Here is a 12,975-nt window from a genome sequence, read left to right as displayed (position 1 = left end):
TGTGCGACAATACTGAGAACTATATTCTGCACTCTGTGTCTTCCCCTTCGCTCTATCTATTGTATTTGAGTTTGTCTTGATAGTATACATGTGTGATATTATCTGATCTGTTTGGGTAGCATGCAAAACACAGCTGTTCACTGTAATAAACTTAAACCTAAACCTAATTCCACAGTCTACATTCAGCTACCAAAAACTACTATCTAGCCATCTGGCTAGTTCCCTAGATAGATTTCGAACAAGCTAACGGTCTATCTAGCCAACTAAATATCTATCTATCGAACTACCTATCTAGCTATCTAGCTAGCTAGCTGTCTAGATCTATCTATCTATCTAGCCACCTAGAATTGTGTTATGGGGAGAAATATGCTTGAGAGGGAAAGATAGATCCGCCATGACAATGCCAGAAGAGAATCGATGGGCTGAATGGCCTATTTCTGCTCCTACGACTTATGAACTTATGAAATCCTTGCCCGCATGGCCTTTATGTGGCCTTTAACATATTCTAGAGAACAGCTGCATTTAATAAATCAGCTAAATAAAAATAATTTAGGCATATGCATGTGTCCAGCCACTGTTATGTTAACATATTCTACCATGAATGAGAAGTAGGTTTATATCCCACCTTAACAACTGAGCAATTTAAAGTAATTAAGAAAAGCTGCTGTGATGGTTAGTGAATATAATTGAATTATAAGATGCAGCTCAGAAACAGGCCCTTTAGCCCACAGTGCTGGCAGACAGTTTTACACCAATCCTACTTTACCAATTTATTGATCCTCTCCCTTATCTCCATTTACTAGTGCTCTCTCCTAATTCCCCATTTACTGTGCTAATTTACTAAATATTACTGTGATAATCTGTGGTGGCATATGTATTATAGACCAGTAGACAAATCTTGGCATCATGTTGCAGCTCTATAGGACTTTGTTTGGGCCTCATTTGGAACATTGCATGCTGTTCAGGTCACCCAATTGCTGGAAAGATGTGAAGGCTTTGGAGAGGGTATAGAGTTTTATCAGAATATTGCCTGGATTAGAAAGATTCAGCTACAGGTAGAGGTTGGATAAACATGGATTGTTTTTCTCTGGAATGTTGGAGTTTGAGGAGAAACTTAATAGAATTATATAAAATTAGTTTTTGACTTTTTGACATAGGTTCAAGGTGAAAGGGAAAAGATTTAATTCTCTGAGGGGTCTGAGGGGTATTTTTTTTACACAAGGGATGGTTGGTACATGGAACAAGTTGCCAGAGGAGGTAGTTGAGGCAGGGACTATGCCAACATTTAAGAAACAGTTAGACTGGATAGAAACATAGCAACATAGAAAAATAGATGCAGGAGTTGGCCATTCGGCCCTTCGAACCAGCACCACCATTCAATATGATCATGGCAGATCATTTAAAACCAGTACCCCGTTTCTGCTTTTTCACCATATCCCTTGATTCCTTTAGCCCAAAGAGCTAAATCTAACTCTCTCTTGAAAACATCCAATGGATTGGCCTCCACTGCCTTCTGTGGCAGAGAATTCCACAGATTCACAATGCTCTGGGTGAAGAAGTTTTTCCTCATCTCTGTCCTAAATGGCCTACCCCTTATGCTTGAACTGTGACCCCTGATTCTGGATTCCCAACATCGGGAACATTTTTCCTGCATCTAGCCTGTCCAATCCTTTAAGGATTTTATATTTTTGTATAAGGGTGTCCTCTCATCCTTCTAAATTCCAATGAATACAAGCCCAGTCAACCCATTCTTTCATCATATGTCAGTCCTGCCATCCCGGGAATTAACCTGGTGAACCTACGCTGCACTCCCTCAATAGCAATAATGTCCTTCCTCAAATTAGGAGACCAAAATTGCATACAATACTCCAGGTGTCACCAGGGCCCTGTACAACTGCAGTAGGACCTCCTTGTTCCTAAACCCAAATCCTCTCGCAATGAAGGACACCATGCCATTAGCTTTCTTCACTGCCTGCTGTCCTTGCATGCTTACTTTCAGTGGCTGATGTACCCAGGTCTCATTACACCTTTTCCTAATCTGACACCATTCAGATAATAATCTGCCTTCCTGTGTTTGCCACCAAAGTGGATAACCTCACATTTATCCACATTAAACTGCATCTGCCATGCATCTGCCCACTTACCCAACCTATCCAAGTCACCCTGCAGCCTCATAGCATCTGCATCGTAGCTCACACTGCCATCTATCTTTGTGTCATCCGCAAACTTAGAGATGTCACATTTAATTCCCTCGTCTAAATCGTTAATATATATTGTAAATAGCTGGGGTCCCAGCACCGAGCCTTGCGGCACTCCACTAGTCACTGCCTGCCATTCTGAAAAGGACATGTTAATTCCTACTCTCTGCTTCCTGTCTGCCAACCAGTTCTCTATCCATGTCATTACCCTACCCCTAATACCATGTGCTCTAATTTTGCACACTAATCTTTTGTGTGGGAACTTGTCAAAGGCTTTTTGAAAGTCCAGATACACCACATTCACTGGCTCTCCCTTATCCATTCTACTTGTTACATCCTCAAAATATTCCAGAAGATTAGTCAAGCATGATTTCCATGCTGACTTTGACTGATCCTGTCACTGCTTTTCAAATGCGCTGCTTTAACATCTTTAACAATCAACTCAAGCATCTTCCCCACTACTGATGTAAGGTTAACTTGTCTATAATTCCCCGTTTTCTCTCTTGCTCCTTTCTTAAAAAGTGGGGTTACATTGACTACCCTCCAGTCCACAGGAACTGATCCAGAGTCGAGAGAACATTGGAAAATGATTACCAATGCATTCACGATAGGACAGGTTTGGAGCCATAAGGATCAAACGCAGGCAAATGGGACTAGTGTAGCTGGAACATGTTGGCTGGTATGAGCAATTTGGGCTGAAGGACCTGTTTCCACACTATATCACCCTATGACTCTATGACATGTTGGAGGTGCTGATACGATGTCAAAATAAAAACCACTAAATAAACAAAAATGCAGAGCTATGGGCTAGAATGGTCTCTTGCATTCCAAAAAAGACATGAAATGCTGGAGTAACTCAAAGGATTAGGCAGCATCTCTGGAGAACATAGATAGGTGACATTTTGGGCCGAGACCCATCATTCTGTAGGATCTTCTCTCCTGCATACCATGTAACAGCATGGGCAAGTTGGGCCAAAGGGCCTGTTTCCACACTGTATGACTCTACGCATCTATATTCCATGACTCTATGCTGTTAATCTCTCCAACTTCCTTAAACTCCATCTCTTTGACTAAGTCACCTATTAAAATCTTTTTGTTTTGTCAATTCGTGTCCAATTTATGCCTTCTGGTGAAATGCCTTGAGCTGTATTTTTGCCTGTGTGAATTTGCATAGTCATTTCCTAATTGCTGTCAGCGTTCTTGCCTAGTGAGGAGAATGTTTTCATAGCATAAATGTCTCCCCATTCTTAACAATGACACACCTCAAACATAAAGTAAATAAGCAAAAATACAACCTGGTGCCATCAAACTCACTCTGATTCTTGAAATAATTATTTGCTTTGAACTCTGGTTATCAAGACAAGGAGCTGGATTTCTGTAAAGTACTTAATGTCACTCTTTTTTATGTCCTTGCTTTTTAAGGCTTTTTAAATGTGAATTATATACCACAAACACTTGCTGCTGGCATTTTTTTCGCAGAGATATTGACTTAGCATCCTATGTTATGATCTGCACAATATTATGTTGATACAGGGAACTGCAGTTGATGGTCTACAAAAAATGGGGCAAAGAGCTGCAGTAAGTTATATCCATACCTGCACTATGGACGGTTTGATTGTAATCATGTATAGTCTTTTCGCTGCAGCGAATTGTGGACGCAGCCCAGACCATCACACAAACCAACCTCCCTTCTCTTGACTCCATTTATACCTCACGCTGCCTTGGCAAGGCCAGCAGCAGATTCAAGGACGAGTCGCACCCTGGCCACTCCCTCTTCTCCCCTCTTCCATCAGGCAAAACGTATAGAAGTGTGAAAACACACACCACCAGATTCAGGGACAATTTCTTCCCAGCTGTTATCAGGCAACTGAATCATCCTACCACACCCAGAGAGCAGTACTGAACTACTATCTACCTCTTTGGTGACCCTCGGACTACCCTTGATCAAACGTTGCTAGATTTAACTTGCACTAAACGTTATTCCTTTATCATCTATCTAAACACTGTGAATGGATTGATTTTAATCATGTATTGTCTTTCTACTGACTGGATAGCACGCAACAAAAAAGCCTTTCACTGTACCTCAGTTCACATTCAATAATAAACAAAACTAAACAAACTCAACAGATCAGGTGGCATCTCTGGATGACATAGATCGGTGACGCTTGGGTCGGGAGCCTTTTTCAGACTGATTGTAGAAGGGGAAAAAACAAGCTGAAGGGGATGAGAGGAAGGACAAAGCCTGCCAGGTAATAGATCTTTTACAAGTGATGAGGGTTTTTTGATAGGCAGATGGTTAGGCAAAAGCCAGAAGTGAAAAGGCGGAAGGTGTAAGACAACAGGATTGAGGAGTTGTGAATTGTGAAGCTAGAGGAAGGAATGTAGGTGGTAATGGAGGGGAAGGAGAGAGATAGGCGTGAGTCCAGGTGAGGCATTTGAGAGAGAGGAAGGGATTGGGGTTAGGGTGGAAGATGGGAGAGGGGAAGCTTTGGAGTTACCTAAAATTGGATCATTCAATGTTCATACAATTGGGTTGTAAGCTGCCCAAGTGAAATATGAGGTGTTGGGCCTGCACGTGGCCCCACTCTTGCCCAGGGCAACATTATGTTACTTCCTTAGAGAATAATGGGCTCTTTGTGAACTGCATATTATGTTTGAGTAATGCCAACAACAATTTATCGGAAGAAACTGAAGATACACATGATATACACAAAATGCTAGAGTAACTTAACGGGACAGGCAGCATTACTGGAAAGAACGAATGTGTGACGTTTCAGGTCAACTGTTTGGAGAAGGGTCTCGACCCGAAACGGTACAACAATTTGTATTTGTATCGTATCTTTAAATGTCCCATGAAACTTTACAGGAGCATTAGCAATTTAATCATTATCATTTAAGCTGGACCGAATGTATAAATAATTACGAGGATGTTGCAAGGCCTCGAGGGCATGAGTTATGGAGAGAGGTTGAGCAGGCTAGGACTTTATGCCTTGGAGCGCAGAAGGATAAGGAGTGATTTTATGGCAGAGAATAGATAAGGAGACTTTTACCCAGAATAATAGGTTCAAGAGCCAGAGGACATGGGTATACCGTGAGAGGGTAGGGAGTTTAATAGATTTAATAGGGAACTGAGGGGCAACATTTTCACTCAGTAGGTGTATGGAATTAGCTACAAGAGGATGAAGTTGAGGCAGGTCCAAAAACAGCACTTAAAAGACATTTGGACAGGTACATGGATAGGAAAGAGGTTGGAGGGGTTGGACAGGCTAGATGCAGGAAGATTGCTCCCGATGTTGGGGAAGTCCAGGACAAGGGGTCACAGCTTAAGGATAAGGGGGAAATCCTTTAAAACCGAGATGAGAAGAACTTTTTTCACACAGAGAGTGGTGAATCTCTGGAACTCCCTGCCACAGAGGGTAGTCGAGGCCAGTTCATTGGCTATATTTAAGAGGGAGTTAGATGTGGCCCTTGTGGCTAAGGGGATCAGAGGGTATGGAGAGAAGGCAGGTACGGGATACTGAGTTGGATGATCAGCCATGATCATATTGAATGGCGTTGCAGGCTCGAAGGGCCGAATGGCCTACTCCTGCACCTAATTTCTATGTTTCTATGTTTCTATGAGAGATATGGGCCAAACATGGACATATGTGTCTAGCTTTGATGATGCATCTTGGTCGGCATGGACGAGTTGGGCTGAAAGGCCTGTTTCTGTGCCCAAAAACTCTATGAGTAAGTCATGTTATCCACAGGAATGCGAGCAGCCACAATGGGTTAGACTGTATGCATTTGATTGTTGCATGTCCTTCTTTCCTGCGCACTCATATCAACCACCAGATGTGCCTGTGGTTCATATTTAGCTGATGACACCATACAGGGCGTGACACTAAATGTACATAAGAAGACTTGGTGTCGTGGGGCTGCAATCCAATCAACTATTCACTGCCCTGATGCCCGAGGCTTACATGTCCAACAGAGAACAAAACCTGCTACGTTGACTTTAAATCCTAGAAGCATTGTACAGAAGGAGGCCATTCAGCCCAACTAATTCCATGCCTGCCACTGATAGAGCAAGCTATTCCATCTCATTCCATTGCTCTATCCAGGCAGCCTGGCACATTAGGTATTTTGGTCAGTTTAGTGTGATTTAGTTTTAGAGATACAGTGTGGACACAGACCCTTTGGCTCACTGATAGTGTAATGCCGCCAGGACAACGGGCCTTCATCTGCTGCCAGCCCTGATTTGTCCCAGTCTTTTCTTGCTTCCAGTTTCCCCCACCCCAATACCATCAGTCTGAAGAAGGGTTCTGACCCGAAACGTGACCTATCCATTTTCTCCAGAGATGTTGCCTGACCCTCTGAGTTACTCCAATATTTAGTGTCTATCTGTGCCATATGACTTGCCTGCCTTCATGATTCAGTGCACTGAGTTTAAAAGTTGGCAACTTTTGGTTGCAGCCACTAAAACTTTAGTTAGGCCACATTTAGAATGAAGCATGCTGTTCTAGTCGCTACACTGCAGGAAGGAAGTAGAAGTTTTCGTGCAGTAGTGCAGTAGAGATTCACCAGGATACCGTGATTTTAGAGTATGTTAGCTATAAAGAGGTGGGGCAAACTTGGATTGTTTTCTCTGGAACGTCGGAGGCTGAGTGGTAAGCTAATAGAGATGGAGAATTATGAGAGGCACAGATAGGGTAGCAAGTGAGAATCTGTTTCCTCAGGGGTGAATTGTCAAATAGTAGAGTGTATAGGTTTAAAGTGAAAGGGAGAAAGTTTAAAGGAGATTCACAAGGCAAAAATTAACACAAAGAGTAAACACTGTCAATGGGATGGCAGAAGTAGATACCTTAGCTGTGTTTCAGAATAATCTAGACAGGTACAGTACATGAATAGTCAGCATGGACTCAGTGGGCCAAGGGGCTGTTTTCATGCTGTATCTCTCACCTAAATCTCCAAAATAAACTATTTATTTTCCATTTACGATACGTTCATTTAAATTGAGAGAGGTGCCGTAAATCACCATAAATTCATTTCCTTTAAAATGGGATAGACATAAAATGCTGGAGTTACTCAGCAACCCAAAATATCACTCATTCCTTCTCTCCAGAGATGCTGCCTGTCCCGCTGAGTTACTGCAACATTTTGTGTCTATCTTCTGTGTAAACCAGCATCTGCAGTTCCTTCCTACTCCTTTAAAATGGGGGTTGACAGTGGGAGCAGACAGAGCAAGTGGAAGGAGTCAACTTCTGACGTTTAGTTCATCTGAAATCAAAGGAACTGAGTAGGGGCCAGACAATATATCTTGTCTCTCTCCAATTTCATGGCGAAGGTTGAAAGTAAAGGGTGGATTTTAAACGCTGAAAAATCATTCCAGCCAATATTCGTGCTCTTCCGAGATCAATGGCCATCTATTGATTGACATTTTTTTCTTAGTATTTCATTTGATTTTGTTGCTTTAATTACAATGGTCTGAAAAATGTCACCTGCGATAGTGATGCATCTATTTGAATGCTGCCTCACAGCACCAGAGATCGAGGTTCAATCGTCTGTTTGTAGTTTAGGTTAGTGTAGTTTAGCTTAGTTTAGTTTAGTTAGTCAGATATTAGCTCTCCATAACTGAAGAAGGATGTGCTGGCTCTGGAGAGGGCCCAGACGAGGTTTACAAGAATCATCCCAGGAATGAGTCGGTTAAACAATGATGAGCGTTTGTCGACACTGGGCCTGTACTTGCTGGAGTTTAGGAGAATGAGGGGGGACCTCATTGAAACATACAGAATAGTGAAAGGCTTGGATAGAGTGGATGTGGAGAGGATGTTTCCATTAGTGGAAAAGTCTAGAACTAGACGTCATAGCCTCTGAATTAAAGGGTGTTCTTTTAGGAAGGAGACGAGGAGAAATGTCTTTAGTCAGAGGGTGGTGAATCTGTGGAATTCTTTGCCACAGAGGGCTGTGGAGGCCAATTCAAAGGATATTTTTAAGACAGAGATAGATAGAGTCTTGGTTAGTACAGGTGTCAGAGGTTATGGAGAGAAGGCAGGAGAATGGGGTTAGGGGGGAGAGATAGATCAGCCATGATTGAATGGTGGAGTAAACTTGATGGGCCGAATGGCCAAATTCTACGCCTATTCCTTATGACTTTATGACGTTTAGCTTAGTTTATTGCCACGTGTACCAAGGTACAGTGAAAAGTTTTTGTTGCGTGCTAACCAGTCAGTGGATGGACAATACGTGATTACCATCAAGCCATCCACAGATACATGATAATGGGAGTCACCTGAATAACATTTAGTGCAAGATAAAGTCCAGTAAAATCTGATCGAAGAAAGTCCAAGGGTCTCCAATGAGGTAGATAGTAGTTCAGGACTACTATCTAGTTGTTGGTAGGATGGTTCGCTTGCCTGCTGTCCCTCTGACCCCGTGAGTTTGTTTTAGTCTAGAGATACAGCATGGAAACTCTTTGGCCCATTGACTTCATGCTGACCATCAATCACCCATTCACACTAGTTCTATGTTACCCCACTTTCTCATCCACTCCCAACACATCAGGGACAACTTTACAGATACCAATTAATCCGCAAATTTGCACGTGTTTGGGATGTAGGAGGAAACTGCAGCACCTGGAGGAAACGCATGCAGTCACAGGGAGAATGTGCAAACTGAAGACAGATAGCAACTGATGTCAGGGTCGAACCCGGATCTGGGGCATTTTGAGGCAGCAGCTGCGACACTGTTTGCTTCGGGTGCTCTGGTTTTCTTCCGCATTCCTGCAATGCCACCAGGACAATGGGCCTTTATGGCCAGCTGCAGCTTGGAGTTTGAAAATAGCACCAAAGCCTGGTGTATATGGTCTCAATGGGCTATTTCTAGACACTGTATTTAATCTGGGATTATGTTTATGTACAGTAATAACTGAACTGTATGAACTAATTATACTGTGAACTGGATGAACTAATGTCACTGTACCTCAGTACATTTGATAATAAAGAACCTTTGAGCCGTTGAACAAAGATGTGCAGAGTACAAGAGAAGATAGGTTTAAGGTGAGAGGGGGAAAGATTTAATAGGCACCTGAGGGGTAACTTTTCCACACAAAGGGTGTATGGAACGAGCTGTAGGAGGAGGTAGTTGAGGCAGGTACTATCGTAACATTTAAGAAACATTTAGACAGGCACATGGATAGGATAGGTTTAGAGGAATGTGGACCAAATGTAGGCTGATGGGACAAGATGGGACATGTTGGTCAGTGTGGGCAAGTTGGGCTAGTTTCTATGCTGTATGACTCTATGACTATCACTCTAAAGATGTACAGGTTTGTAGATTAATTGGCTTTGGTAAAATTTGTAAATTGTTCTTAGAGTGTAGGATACTGCTAGTGCACAGGCTGATCGCTGGTCGGAGCGGACTCGGTGGGCTGAAGGGCCTGTTTCCACGCTGCTTCTCTAAAGTAAAGGAAAGATGCTTTGAGCTGAACTGGCTCAGTCTGTGGGGCACACCACAGTTCTAAGGCATTGCCTTCTCTTCCAATTCTGCTGAAAATTCCACGTTAATTAAAATAGCCCTGAAGCTAATAATGATAAAAAAAATCTGTCTCTGCAAAGTTTCCAATCATTTAGGTGACCTTTCCGGGCAGACTAAGTCATGCTTTCAACTGAGGTCTCCACCCAGTTAATTTTCTCTCTGCCATCCATCACAGTGAACTCACTTCCCTGTCCAAAGTATAATCTTCTCCTCTCACGCACCTGTCAGATGGCATTGCGATTAACATTTGAAGAGAAGGGCTCCAACTTCACAGAAGCAACAAGCTTGGTTAGTCTTGATGATAATTTAACACTCCATTCCCTTACTTTTATTGCTGTTTCACACATAGCTGCACAGATAGAATCAAGAGCACAAAAGTACATTTCAGTCCTTTGAAAATGTGTAGGGGGCAGTTTTAATTTAGCCACCACCCAACAGGAAATAGATGGGGTCGAGATTTTTGCGGCCAGTTTTATTTTCCATCAAATTTGGTGTGAAACTGTATTGTTCAGGGTACAATGACTAATCCAAACAGGCACTTTGTCCCAACTTGTCCACACCGACCAAGATGCTCCTATCCATTTAGCTGTCCAAATGTCTTTTAAATCTTGTCGTTTCTTGTTTCAACTACCTCTCTTTGGCAGATGGAGGGGGCAAGGGACTGCAGATGCTGGATTACATCGAAGATAGATACAAAGTGCTGGAGTAACTCTGTGGGACAGGTGACATCTCTGGAGAAAAGAAACAGGTTATGTTTCAGGTCAAGACCCTTCTTCAGACCTGTCAATTTTTCATAACTGAAGAAGGGTCTTGACCCGAAACATCACCTGTTCCTTTTCTCCAGAGATGCTGTCTGACCTGTTACTCCAGCATTTTGTACCAATCTTCTGAATGAAATCATGCCTGTGCATACTAATCCCACTTGGCTGCATCAAGTCCATATCCCTCTGTGCCCTGCTCATTCAAGTGTCTATCCAGTATTGTACCTCTTGAGCACTGTTCCTGTTTCCTCTCATCATCTCCTATGGCAGTTCATTCCAGATATTAACTATTCTTTATATTAAAAATGTACCTGACAAATCCCCTTTAAACTTTCTCACCTCCTCCCTCTTTGCTTAAACCTATTACCTTTAGTTTTGTAGACCCTCCTACTGTGGGGAACAGTAATAGACTCTAATTGTCTATCCTGCCACCTATATAGCTCCATCATATCATCTCTCAGCCTCCTCCATTCCAGAAAAATGTCCCAGTTAGTTTTAGAGACACAGCATGGAAACAGGCCCTTCAGCCCACCAAGTCCATGCCGACCACCCATACAGTCACCTGTACACTAGTTCTATCCTACACCCAGGAACAATTTACAGAAGCCAATTACCCTACAAATCTGCACGTCTTTAGGATGTGGGAGGAAACCAGAGCACCCGGAGAAAACCCAAGCGGTCACAGGGAGAACGTACAAACTCCATACAGACAGCACCCAGGGACTGAACCAGGGTCTCTGGCGCTGCAAGGTAGCAACTCTACCGTTGCGCCACTATGCCGCCCCAATCTCCCAAATAGTTTTGAAATACAGTATGCATAAATGTACATGACCCCCAAGTCTATGTCCTTCATTGCTTATTTGGAGGTCACAGTGTTGAATAGCCTGATGGTTGTAGGGAAGAAGCTGCTCCTGAACCTAGACGTTACAGTTTCCAGGCTCCCATATCTTCATCCAGATGGCAGGAGTGAAATGAGAATGTGGCCAGGGTGGTGTGGTGTAGCTGGCTGCCTGTGATGGTGGGGAGGTCAGTACTTGTGATAAAATTCTAACCCTAACCTCCTTAGAAATGTCCAGAATCACCTCTGTGCTTCTTCATGTCAGCCCTCTGAAGTGATCAATAGATTCTGTTGTTAGATATGTGAGGAATCAAGTGATATGAGGTTAGTGCAGCAAAATGGTGCCGAGGTAACAGATTAAACACGGCCTTATTGAATGGCTATGAAGGCACAAGTAGCCAAATAGATGAGAGGATGTCTGAAGAAGGGTCTCGACCCGAACCGTCACCCATTCCTTCTCTCCAGAGATGCTGCCTGCCCCGCTGAGTTACTCCAGCTTTTTGTGTCTATCTTTAGCCAAATAGATGAGTCCGGCTTCTACAGCTGATGTTATGAAGTCATCCTTTCTGTCGGCGGTTGGTAAGATTTTAGAGTCAATTATAAAGGATGAGGTTACGCAGTACTTGGAGATTCACGATAAAATAGGCCAAAGTCAGCATGGCTTTGTGAAGGGAAGATCTTGCCTGATGAATCTGCTGGAGTTCTTTGAGGAAGTTAATAGCAGGACAGACAGAGGGGAGCTGGAGATGTTGTTTACCTCGATTTTCAGTAGGCCTTCGATAAGGTGCCGCGCGTCAGGCTGCAAGGAAAGATGAGAGTCCATGGTACTAAAGTCAAGTTATTGGCAGGGTTAGTGGGCTGGCTGGATGGCAGAAGGCAAAGAGTTGCAATAAAAGGCGCTTTTTCAGGTTGGCTGCCAGTGACTAGTGGAGTTCCGCAAAGGTTCGTGCTGGGGCCGCTTCTCTTCAAGTTGTATACTAATGATTTGGATAAGGGGATTGATGGGATTGTGGCCAAGTTTGCAGATGATGCTGAGATAGGTGGAGGGGCTGGTAGTGTAGAGGAAGCAAGGACTCTGTAAAAAGGCTTGGACAGGTTAGGAGAGTGGGCAGAGAAGTGGCAGATTAAATTCAGTGTAGCAAAGTGTGGAATCATGTATTTACAGTGGCTTGCAAAAGTATTCATACCCCTTGAACTTTTCCACATTTTGTCACGTTACAACCACAAACGTAAATGTATTTTATTGGGATTTTATGTGATAGACCAACACAAAGTGGCGGATAATTGTGAAGTGGAAGGAAAATGATACATGATTTTCAAATTTTTTTACAAATAAAAAACTGAAAAGTGTGGCATGCAAAAGTATTCTGCCCCCTTTACTCTGATACCCCTAAATAAAACCCAGTGCAACCAATTGCCTTCAGAAGTCACCTAATTAGTAAATAGAGTCCACTTGTGTGTAATCTAATCTCAGTATAAATACAGCTGTTCTGTGAAGGCCTCGGAGGTTTGTTAGAGAACATTAGTGAACAAACAGCATCATGAAGCCCAAGGAACACACCAGACAGGTCAGGGTTAAAGTTGTGGAGAAGTTTAAAGCAGGGTTAGGTTATTAAAAAATATCCCAAGCTTTGAACATCTCACGGAGCACTGTTCAATCCAT

The sequence above is a fragment of the Amblyraja radiata genome, chromosome 13 (assembly GCF_010909765.2).
Source record: "Amblyraja radiata isolate CabotCenter1 chromosome 13, sAmbRad1.1.pri, whole genome shotgun sequence".
In the NCBI taxonomy this organism is placed as follows: Eukaryota; Metazoa; Chordata; class Chondrichthyes; order Rajiformes; family Rajidae; genus Amblyraja; species Amblyraja radiata.
The sequence above is the reverse complement of the archived record's forward strand: the minus strand, read 5'-3'. Positions refer to the sequence as shown.